A 12,455-nucleotide genomic window follows, 5' to 3' on the forward strand; every position below is an offset into this window, starting at 1 on the left:
CACATGAGACTCTGCCTTGTATCTGGGTTCTCCCCAGGGGGTGGGGAGGAGGCATTGCAAGTTCCTGAGTGATTGGAGCTCCTCTGCCCACCACCTCCCAGATATCTCCTTTGTGGGCTTTGCCACTGTGCTTGGAATTCCACCAGTGGCTTCTCTGAGAGGGGGGACCAAGGGTTTCCGTGTTACATGGAAATAGCAACTGGACTGCCAGCATCCTTCTGGAATGTTTCCATCAGAGGAACTCGTTAGCTTTTCACTACCTGTGAAAAATCTAGGCCAGTACCTGACTCATAAGAAATGTCCAATTGCTAGTCCCCTGTTCCTTCAGGACTCTGAGAGAATGGAGACCTAGGAGAGGTATGTCTTGATGCTTAGCAAGGTCATCCAGAACAGGGCACCTCAAAAGAAGACTGAATTTTCCAAGGTGGGATGGGGCTGGGGCACTTGAATAAGTATTGATGGGGAGGAAGAATGGGTCCTGAAGGAGACAGGAGAGGGCACGGAAGTCACCTTGACCTTCTAAATGATTTCCCCTGACTTGCCCTGCAGAAGAAGGTAAAATACAACTTCTACAGGACAATGGAGCTGAGTAGCTCCCGACTCACACATGAAAATGATGGGATGCTCTTGTCGTCTCAGAAACCCGCGTAGGTGGACATCTCATCCACAAGCTTTTCCCCATCCTCCAAGTCTGGCTTGGAGATCCCTCTTCTGTGCTGCTTCTACAAACCGCCATTTGTTTGCTTGTTTTCAGTTACCCATGTATTGTGTGCCATTCATGCGATGCTCGAAACCACTCTGTGACATTGGGACTATAACCTCCACAAACTATAATACAAATGAGGAAACCCATGTCTAGAGAAAGTAGGTTATTTGAATCATAATTACAGGAGAGCTTGAGCTGCTGGAGGGCACGGATTTCTTTATTCATCTTTGATCTTAGCAGACCTTTACTAAACGTTCGGTGAATGAATGAATGTTTCTCTCCTGTGTACTGTGGAATTCAACTGGAAACTACTAGAATGGTGAGTCTTAACTTATTTGTGGGGGAGTGGAAGGGAAGGGTTCGCAGATCCCTTGAGAAATAAAATAATCTGATTTTGTATTTCCCCAGAAAAATGTACTCATGCACATACAAAAGTCTATATTCACACTCGGGACTCCCAGGACCTCTACCCATCCAAGAATCTGCAACAGAATATCTGTGAGCTGAGGGACTTCAGTGCCAAATTCCACAGGAGTCCTTTGGGTTTGCTTCAAGGTGTGGGCATGGCAGCGTTTCCTGGCCTGTTAGAGCTAATACTGCTGATTGTTTGTTCAGCTCTTCTAACATGGACAAAAGCCCGGTGCGAGCAGATCAGGAGGTGCTTTCTGATAAGACTTGATCATAGAGTTGAAAGGGCCTGTGGGGATTCAGTGCCCAAGGGCTGACCCCTTGGCCAGGCTGAAAAAGTCAAGCCCAAAGTGGATTCCCTTTCTTGAACACTGGGCTGAGCAGTCCATTGTCTGTCCATAACCGCAGGAAATAATCAAATCACAGTGTGTGAAAGCAATTTCACTGACGGATATGCTAAAACATATTCAAATAGATGTAAGTTTCTGATACCCAGAATAACTATTGAACTGAGAGACACTGGCCATATTTGGAATATATATTTACCCCTCTTCTAAGTAGAAAAGGTGTTTAGTAATGTGAAGGAAACCATTATCTAATACTCTATAACCATATGAAATTGGTTACAAAGTGGTCACATATTGGAGATTTCATATCATTCAACCTACTCTATGTGAACATATATATTTAGGGCATTTCCAATAACCAGTTCTTGCTCAAAAAAGCAGGCTGGGCTCCTGGAGATTATTAACGCTGGCCTGCTCAATAAAGGCAGGTGGAATGACTATAGCTCACAGAGCTTAAATCACCTATCCTAGGTCACAGGGCTTGCGTGCTGGGCATGATGCTGGAACAGGAAACCATGTCACCCAGGCTCACACTTAGAACCCATGCTGTCCTAGCAGAGGTCACACATTCCAGTAACTCCCCGTTTCCATTGCCTCTGGCTGGTCAGCTCAGCTGGCAAAGAAATGAGACCAAGACCATGGTTTGAGCTCATCAATTAGTTGTTCTCTATGTTCAGGACATGCGATGACCCCTTGCTTCCAGCTGTGCCCGTCACAGATGTCTGTGATCACAACAAGGGCAACCTGACACTGGCGAGAACAACCACCACTTGATCCCCAAATGCAGAGTTCTCTTTTCGTGGAAGAATGGGTCATTAGCATCACCTGGGCCTACAAGAGGCAGCAAAGTCTTTCAATTGTACACAAAAAACACTAAAAGAAGTGGCTATCTACATTTACCATGAAACTCCCGTACAAAAACTTTCAAAAATGTCACCCAAAGGCAATTATTGAAGAAACGAGTAAGGAAAACACTACTAAAAAGAGGAAGGAGGAGGAGGAGAAAAAGAGGGAGGGAAGGAGAAAGAGAGAGAGAGGGGCGGAAGGAGGGCGGGGGGGTGAAGATCAGGTCTTATACCAGGAAAATCATTCCCTTTATAATTTTCTGGAAAAGGAAACAGAAAGCTTTGTTACTTACTTCCTCCAAACACGAAGAATTTGCAGTGGAAACGTACCTATGCAGCCTGTGAGCGGTATGAAATTCCTTGCTCCAAAGCCAGGCTTTGCACCTTCTTGCTGGCGTTGGCGGGCTCTTCAGGACTGTGCAGAAACCTCAGCCTGCCGAGCACCTTCCGCTCGCAGTCAGCTAAGCCCTTGCTAGCCGCAGTCTGCAATCCTAATGACCCCTAATGTTTAATCTAATCTAATCTCCTGTGGAAAGTTAAATACTGACCGGCAGTTGGGAACTAACCTTGGTGCCTGACAGGGTGTGCCTGCTTGGAGTTGGTCATTGGCAGAAGTGGCACAAGTTCCCTCTTCAGGCCTCATGATGCCAGCTCCAGCCAGGACAGCGCCTGGGCACAATGAGCCACCCTCTCCAGAAGTCTCAGTGGACAGCACCATTTCCTGGACAGCGTCCCAGAGAGCTGAGATGAACATGGCCACCTCTGTCTGGGTGGTGGGTGTGGGTTGAGGAGAAGGCCACCGTGATTCAAGGCAGGCATCCCTGTTCTGACCACTTCTTCATAAGCCAAATTTTGTTTAAATACCTCTCTCTGGGAAAATTTCCAAAGACTTTATAACAACATTGTTGTCTTGTAAAACGGAAACTGTCTCCAAGAAAGGTGTTGTATGGAGACGGAAGCAAGTCTGGTAAAGTATGTAAAGGCCTCAAAAGAGATGAACCAACTCTATTTCCTAAAGGTCCTTTTGTATCATAGTGGAAGTCCTTGCAGTTGGGAAGAGTGGGCCTTAATAAGAGCTCACGTTTATTGAGTACTTAACCCATGTCAGGATCTTTTCAAATGCTTTTATTGTATTAGCGTCATGTATTAGTTGCCACAAGGCAATGGAGAAGGTATTATAAACTTTACGGCCTAGGAATCCAGGCAGAGAATGGTCAAGGGATCGGGATGACGTAGAGGTAGAGCCAGGATTTGAATCTGATCCTGGATGGTGGCTGCAGAAGTAACACTCCACCCAAATCACTGGAAAGTCCCAGGTTGTAATGGACTGTGTGAAGTAAACTTTGTTTCACAATTGGATTTTCTCGTTAAATAGTGCTCTGAACAATGTGGTTTGAAGTACACTGGGTGGCAAGAGGAAGATGGGTAGGATTTAAATTGTCTATAAATTGTAGTAGTTAATGTATTAGGTGTGATGTGAAGAAATACACGGATCTATATAACTCTGGTAGACTGCGTTCACGGAACAAGGTCAGGCAAACCCAGCCAGAAAGGAATGGTTTGAACGTGCCTGGGAAGCAACCGAAGCCAGTCATTCAAATGACTTCCTGTGCAATTCTACTGGGGCGACTGTGCCACCTGTTGGTGGAAATGAGGAACACAGGCCAATCCCCCTCACTCCTAAAGCCGCTTGGCTGTTTACTCAGAAGAGTGTGCAAGTCTACACTTGGGTAACTAGAGGAGCAACTGGACGCCACATGTCCTAGAGGCTAAGACCTTGGTTTTGGAGGCCGACAAACCCAGTGCACAGATTCCTTAGCGTTCCTGCTCTTTGGATACCTTCATCTGTAACATGGAGAGAATACGAGTTCCTACCTCGCTGGGTTGTCATAAAAATTAGAAGAGATAATGGATATAAAGCACGGAGTACAGAACATGGCACATACTAAGAGAGTCAGTGCCCTGGACATATTAGCTTTTGCTATTGTTTTTAAGAGAAGTAAGTGAGAGCACATGGCAGTGAGAAGCAGAGCTTGACCAGACCTCACCAAAGAAAAGAACATTCTAGCACCTGATGAAGAGTGGCTCTTTAATGGCTTATTGTTAGAGAGCTCTTCCCCATGCCCTGATACACAATTCCCACAACTGGAATGAGATGGGGACCTGACAAAATGGAGGCAGGAGCAGAGTGTAAATAAGACCGAAATCTCAGTTACAGGCTGGACAAGAAAACAGAGCTGCTTTGTGCTTTTCCCTGGCAGCCGTCAGTCCCCTTGACCTCTGCAGAAGGCTCTCAATAGCTTCTCTTTGCATCTTCCCCAACAAGAGAATATAGTGGCATCTGCTCAGAAAGCAACGTAGGCAAAAGCAAATGTTCTCTTTGAAAACCAAATTGCAGCCCACATCTTTACAGAGCTCCTCTGCCTACATGTGGATTTAAAACCCAGGGAGCTGAGTCTGCTTTTGGATTTAGAATTGGTTGTTAGTCTGATATCCAGCACTAACAAAACCCAACATGTCTTCAAAAGAGAAGAGCTGTGGAAGACTTTAGAATTGAGTCTGCCCTCAAGCTCCAGGACTGTTGTTCTTAGGATACCGCTAGGGATACAAACCAACCAGTTAACAAGATTCTTTAAGTAGAACACAACTGCTAATGACAGGTAATAGGGAATGCAGAAAGCGGGGTAATTGTCTTTGGAGATCTTCAGATGGTGCCTCTGCCCCCAGCCAATCCCCCAGGACACAGCCTGCTTTAGCTGTTGACCTGCTATCCCCTAGGGTACTCTACAGCCACACGCTCCGCCCTCCTCCACACCTTCCCAGCGTAAGTACATCGCTTAGGGGTAAATCCAACTTCAGAGTTTGCATTGTTATGATGATAGAAATACTGTTCTTTGATGACCCAAGCTGACCCAAATAGTGAGCTGTAATTACATTTCTCCTATAAAGTTTTTCTTTTCCATGGACCTCATAGTTATTTCATTTTTCCTTAGCTATCTTTGTACCCCTTCCTATACCTCTCAATGGCTCAGCATCACTTGTCATTAGGGAAATGTAACTTATAACCACAATGAAATACCACTACACACCTACTAGAATGGCTAAATTTTAAAAAGACTGACAAGACCAAACATTAGTGAGGATGTGGTGTAACTGGAACTCTCATACACTGCTGGTGGGAGTGTAAAGTAAGTGATATAGTCTCTTGGAAACAGTTTGGCAGGTTCTTAGAAAGTACAGGGCTCCAACAATCCTACTTCTTGGTAAATGAAACAAATATGCCCACACAAAGATGCACATATGAATGTTCATAGCAGCTTGACTCATAATAGCTAAAAACCGGGAATAACCCAAATATCCCTCAACAGATAAATGGGTAGACAAATTGTGGTATATCTTGTCAACAGAATATCAGCAATAAAAAGGAACAAACTAACGATACATGCAACAACATGGATGAGTCTCAAAAACATCATCTGAGCAAAAAAAGTCAGACACAAAAGAGGTTATACTATATGATTCCATTCTAGAAATTCCCAAAAGGGCAAAAGTTATCAAAGTCTGTCGTGATGGAAAGCAGATCAATGGTCTCCTGGGGGGATTAAGAGAGAACTTTGCAGAGTAACTGAATCTTTTTATATCTTGATTGTGGTGGTGGTTTACCTGGGTACATATATTTGTCAAACTCATTGAACTGTACACTTAAAATGGGTACATGTAATTTAATATAAACCATGCCACAATAAAGTTGACTTCTCAAGAATCCATGTTTAGGTAGGTGACTTGTAAATTTAAATCTCCAGCCCACTCCTCTCCTCTAAGCTTTAGACTCAAATGTGCAAATGCTTACTTGACATTTCCTCTTGGATGTCTGATGGACATCTCACCTTCAAAGGTCCAAACAGAACTCTTAATTCCCCCACCACGTCTGTTCCTTCTCTTTAATCAATTACTATAAAGTGGCCCCACCATCCTCCCAGTTTTTTAAGCCAGAAACTTAAAAATTAGCTTTGATCCTTTTCTTTTCCTCACCTTCCGCATCCAATCTACTAGCAAATACTGTTGATTGCTTCTCATCAAAGAAAATTCTCTCGAAGTCTTAAGGATGGGTATGAATTTGCCCACTGGTGTTGAACCCACCAGAACCATAGGAACTCATCCCAATCTCTTTGGAAACTGTGTGGGCTTTTGTGTCAGAAACTAGTAGAATGGCCAGTTGCAAAGAAGAGCTATGGTCCATCTCATGAACAAACAGACACCTGTTCTAGGAATCTTTCCTTTGTTGTACTTTCTCATTGTTGCCCTAAGCCTGGTTCTTCCTATTTCTACACAGGCAGGCCCTTTGAATTTGTCTCCTTTGCTTGGCAAGCAATACATTCAACTTGTTTCTTACTGCTCTGATGGGTTTGTGTTTAATTTGACACTTCAGAACACATCCCAACTCAGTCTCTGCTCTTCAAACCTCCTTGGTTTATGGCTGAACTGTGTCATGACCTGCTCACTGCCCTCCAGTTTTCCACTCTTTGTCCCCATTTATCCACTTCTAAAAGCAACCAGCATGATCTTTTAGCAGCATAAATCAGAACATGCTGTTCTCCTTCTTAAAACACTCCACTGGTTTCCCATCACCTTCAGAATAAAATCCAGCCTCCTTAGTGCAGCCCACCAGGCCATAAAGGACGTAGCCCCTGGTCCCCTCCCAGATCTCATCTCTCCTCATAGCCTGACCCTGCTTCCCTGCTCTTCTTGTTTGTGCCTTAGTGTCTATATTAATTTCCCGTTGTTGCTATAACAGACTACCATGAATTTTGTGGCTTAACACAACACACATTTATTACCTTTAAGTTCTGCATGTCAGAAGTCCAATGTGGGTCCACTGGGCTAAATTCAAGGTGTCAACAGGGCTAATTCCTTCTGGAGACACCAGAGGAAAACCTGTTTCCTGGCCTTTTCCAGCTCCTAGAGGCTGCCTGCATTCCTTGGCTCATGGCCCCTTCCTCGTATCACGCCCATCTCTGCTTTCATCATCACATTTGTTACCTCTAACTTTCGCCCTCTTGCCTTCCTCTTTTAAGGACCTTTGTAATTGCACTTGGCCTGCCCAGATTATGCAGGATAATCTCATCTCAAAGCTACTAATTTAATCACAACTGCAAAGTCCCTTTTACCATGGGACTTTATTCACAGGTTCCAGGGATTAGGAGATGGGCTTCTCTGAGGGGCCGTTATTCATCCTGCCACAGCATCTTCGCATCAGCTGTTCCCTCTGCTGGGAATGCCGTTCCCGCAGGTCTTAGCACAGCTTGCTTCTTCTTCACTACGAATGACATCTTCTCAGACAGGCTTTTTTTTTTTTCCCTGCCTACCTAATCTGTAACACTGATGCCCGCCCCAATCTCCTGTCACCCTGTTTTATTTTCCTCAGAGTTTTAAATTACCTGAATACTGGTGTATGCACTGGACAGTGCGCAACCAGGGGACACCATTCATTTAGACTGAAGGTGAATGAAGTCTGAGCCCAGCCTTCCCCCTGTGCCGCCATCTGGATTCTGCAGCTATCGTGTTTTATGGCTTTCAAAATTTTGTTCTTTTTTTCCTGTCTCTAACTACAACTTGAGCTCCACAATAGCAGCAACTTTTTGCTCTTTCTGAGTCTGGTTGAGAAAAGCTCTCAATGCTTCCCAAATTCATGGAAAAGGTGGCAATTCTAGATTCCAACTCTGATGCAGTCCCACCTATGGACACGGTACCAAGATTATTCTTCTCATGAAAAAGATGCTTGGGGAAAAAAAACTTGATCATTTCAAAAACATTAATAGCACTTGGATTTTCCAAATAGGGCTCATAAAAGAGGAAGTTTTCTTTGATGGTCTTAGGACGAGCATCATGGTTTGTGAAAAGTTGGAGCTGGCTGCACTGATAAACACGGAGCGTTACATACAGCTGCACACTGAGTTTCTAATTTCTCTAGGCCCAGCTTCAGAGTATTAGAAGAGATGACAGTTCTGGAGTGGATGACATTATCTGACTGAGGAACTATTGGAATTGTCTCGTCTAAGCCACAACAAGCTCAACCAGTTCCAAAAAAAGTGACCTCACCAAGGACTCCCCCAAATATAGGGCTTCTTTAGTTTGGCAACAAAAGTAAAAACCTTATAGGATGCTTTGGAGGTGCTGCTTTAGATGCTGCCAATTTTGTTAAAGTTTATCCCCTTCACATGGAGTCTTCACCCAAGATGCTCCCCGCTTTGCTGGCTTCATGCTTCCAGGGGTGAGAATGTTAGCACCAAGAAACAGTGGGTCAATTTTGCAACGTACAGACAGAGGACACCTCAGCGTCGTCGTGTTCCATTTTCCTCCAGTGAGGCCCAAAGTTCACGAAGGCAGATGTCGTGGGCCTGATGGCAGGGTGTTGTCTTTAATTTCTGTTAGTGGCAAATGAAGGCGACGTAGAGCTCATGGGGTTCGGATGTCCCCCCATCGTCTCCAGCAGGAGTTCTTCCCGGTGCATTATTCTGGAGTGAATATTACCTTCCCGTTACATGGGGGTAATTTTACAAAGGTGATTTTCAAAGAGGAAGAGAATCTAAAACAAAACAGAATCTTCGGTGTGTAGGCCACAGCTGTGTGGGGTTAAAAGTGGACAGAAAGGCGATTGGGGGGCCTGGAGCTTGAGGGATGGCCACGGGGGCTTCGTTCTCAGGAGCTGTGGGAGGCCCATGGGCCCTTGTAGGGAAACGCAGATCCACCCAGACAGGGGAACAGAGGAGGGAGTCTCACAAGCAAACTTTATCTGTTTTCTAGTTTTCCCAAGAATCAGGCCTGCCTTTTGGTCTCTGCTTGGAACCCAGGTTCCCGTTAGTGCACTCAGTGAAACTTTCCAAATGTGTCCTTGGCAAAATCTGTCCTCGTTTCCAAGCCCTTCATTTGGGCAGATGGTTGAGTGGTTTTCCTAGGGAACTTCTGTGTCTGATTCAGAGACAGAAGCCCGGGATGGAGAGTACCCAGGACAGGAAGAGTCCCCATCTACGCCCTGGGAGCAGGCAACCCCTCCCCACCCCTCCCCATCACTGTGGACCCCTAGCTCTCCTGTCACCCGATGAACTCAGGTTTAGCCTCAGTGTGGGGCATCCACCAAAACCCCGCACTTGCTCCCTTAAGAAATCTCTTCTCAGATTTCCCTCTCCTTGAAAATTTAGAACAAGCCCATGGTTCCTTGCCTTGTCTTGAAGAAAACTCTCTCCAGGCCTCTCCTGGGTTCCAAAGTGTGGTAGCTTTCGGAGTTTGCTTCACTCCATACCTGTTAGGATGGCAGTTATCAAAGGAGGAGGAGGAGGAGGAGAAGGAGGGAAAGAAGAAAAGAAAAGACGACCAGTGTTGGTGAGAATGTGTAGAAATTAGAACCCTTGTTCACGACTGGTGAAATGCAAAATGGTGAGTCACTATGGAAAACAGTATGACGTTTTCTCAAAAAACCAAAAGTAGAACTACCACATGATCCAACAATCCCAGTCTTGGGTGTTTATCCAAAAGAATTGAAATCGGGGTCTCGAAGAGATATCTGCACTCCCATGTTCACCACAGCCAAGATGCGGAAACAACTTAAGTGTCCATCAACAGATGACTGGATGAACAAAACGAGTATATACATGCAACAGAATATTATTCAGCTTTTAAAAAGAAGGAAATTCTATGATATGTGACAACACAGATGAACCTTGAGGATGTCATGCTGAGTGAAATAAGCCAGTCACAGAAAGACAAATACTTCATGACTCCACTTATAGGAGGGACCTAAAATAGTCAATTTCAGAGACTCAGAGCATAGATTGGTGGTTGCTGGGAGCTGGGGGAGGTGGAAATGGGGAGTTTCTAACCAACAGGCATAAACGTCCAGTCAAGCAAAGTGAATAAGCTCTAGGGATCTGCTGTACAACATCGTTCCCAAAATCACCAACTGTGTACTGTGCACTTAGAATTTTGTTAAAAGGGTAGGTCTCATGTTAAGTGCTCTTACCACACTGAAATAAAATGTAAAACAAAAGAATTTGCTTCCAATTAGTGACCTCAAGGAAAGAGCCCAGCTTTCCTGAGTGTCCAGAAAAAAAGATCACCCAGGAGACCCTGCTGTCCACTTCTGGAGTACTCCTGATGACCACTTTCGAGTTTACGGTCTTTCAAGCCTGACCAGGCAGGGTGTTTATAATAATAGGTTCCAGTCTGCTAGAGCTAGAGAAAGAGAAGCTAAACCAGAGCCTGCGGTGTTCAAAACGACCACACCGTGTCCCCACAGTGCTGTCAAGCGTGCACGGAGCACAGGGCGCTCTGTCCTGCGTGCAGTGCAGGGTAACTCAATGGCTCTGGGCCCCAGCTCTCCCCGCTGCCGGCTCTAACTGCCCACCGCCCCGAGCAAGACTTGGGCTTATTTCTTTTTTAGAGAACAATGGATACAACCGTTCTATACATTTTTTTATATTATTTTTATTTTGAAATCATTTTAGACTCAGAGGCCGTTGCAAAAATGTTAAGTCCCATTTACCATTTACCCAGCTTCCCCCAATGATGACATCTCACAGAACAATAACATAATATCAAATCCCGGAAATTGACATCGGTACAATGCTGTTAACTAGACCACAGACCTTATTCAGATGTCACCATTTTTACCTGCACTCGTGTGTGTGTGTGTGTGTGTGGGGGGGGGGGTCTGTGTGTGTGTGATTTGATGCAATTTCATCTGATGTATAGATTCATGAAACCATCACAGTCAAAGTACAAAACTGCCCCATCACTAAGAAACTCCCTGTACCCCACCCCCCTTTACACTGCAGCTCTCTCTCCTACTCCTGTCCCCTGCTCACCCTCTCTATAAACCTGTCATTTTGAGAATGTTCTGTAAACGGGACTGGACAGTATATAACCTCTTGAGACTGGCTTTTTCTTCCACTCAGCACAACGTGAGATCCATCCAGGTTTTTGTGTCAGTAACTAGTCTCTTTTTATTGCTGAGCACCACTCACTCCAATATGTGGATGTTTAACCTTTCACCTGCTGAACGACATTTGGCTTGTTTTCAGTTTATCGCTATTGCAAATAGAGCTGCTATGAACATTCACGTATAGGTTTTGGCGTGGACATAAGTTTTCATTTTTTCTGGGATAAATGTTCAAGAGTACAATTGCTGGATCACACGGCTGATGTATATTTAGTTTTATAAGGAAATGCCCAATTAGTTTCCAGAGTTGCTGTAACAGTTTATATTCTGACCAGCAACAAGTCAAAATTCCAGTTGCCCTGTATCGTCACCAGCAAAGCTTTGTGTTATTATTATGAACCCCTCGGACTTTAGAACATTATACATATATGGGGCTCTAAAGGTTATTTCGTTCAGCCCATTGATTGTCAACAGGCAGGATGCCGAGAAGGAACCTGACCGCCATTTCTCCCTTCTTCTAATTCTCCTGTCATTATTAGTACTAGTTTCCCTGTTTGCCCACTCTCAGGCAGAGCTGTCTTTCCTCTATGATGTCTCTGGAACCTTGTCAAAGGTTGGGCGGAACCTAAGAGCCTTGTTCAAGCCTGGGGGAAAGCCTTGCCCAGGAAATGTGACCTTGAGCCTTGCTGTCCTCGAAGAAACCAGGCTCCATCTGCACCTTGGGATTCTCACACGGCTCTTAATGCAACACTGCATTGTCTTCTCTCAGGAAATTACTAATAGCACCAAACTTCAAGTATGATCTGAAGGTACAGCCCACAGTCAGCTTTCCTAGGTTCACCCTGCCCCCGCCCATCAATAATGTCAACAGCCATTGCTACTAGCTCAGCTACTCCCACTTATTGAGCACCTACTATGTGCCAGGCAGTGAGCGAGGCACTTTATGTACCATGCCTCTGGTATTTATGCCCATCTGCAAGGTTGGTACAATGAGCCCCATCTGACAGACAAGAAACAATGGCTACGAAAGTCATAATCTCAAACTCAAACGTTTTAGAATAAAAGAACCGGCTCTAGGTCATTCTTTGGCACAATCATTCACAGTACAAAATGCATAAAATACTGTTTTTGGTGCTCAAAGTGGACTTTCCTGTCATTTTCTGAGCTTAAATCTTCATGGTGCCTCTCTTCTGCGTTTTGTACCTGAAACTTGG

At 44.8% G+C, this 12,455-nt stretch overlaps 1 protein-coding gene across 6 annotated transcripts in view; it reads right to left on the reverse strand.

The window, feature by feature from the left end:
- KCNE2 (potassium voltage-gated channel subfamily E regulatory subunit 2) overlaps positions 1-12,455 on the reverse strand; it is a 177,655-nt gene that overhangs the window by 3,852 nt on the left and 161,348 nt on the right. Inside the window, exon 1 of one of the 6 annotated variants that reach the window (XM_074325700.2) lies at positions 2,637-2,775. The exons of 3 other annotated variants lie outside the window; for them this stretch is intronic. The gene's annotated coding sequence lies outside the window, so the exon portion shown is untranslated. Of the gene's footprint in view, positions 1-2,599; positions 2,776-12,455 lie in introns of those variants that run through there. 2 more of the 6 variants (XM_074325709.2, XM_074325702.2) reach the window with 2 other exon arrangements.

The sequence above is a fragment of the Rhinolophus sinicus genome, chromosome 17 (assembly GCF_057876585.1).
Source record: "Rhinolophus sinicus isolate RSI-liver-muscle chromosome 17, RSI-T2T, whole genome shotgun sequence".
NCBI lineage: Eukaryota > Metazoa > Chordata > Mammalia > Chiroptera > Rhinolophidae > Rhinolophus > Rhinolophus sinicus.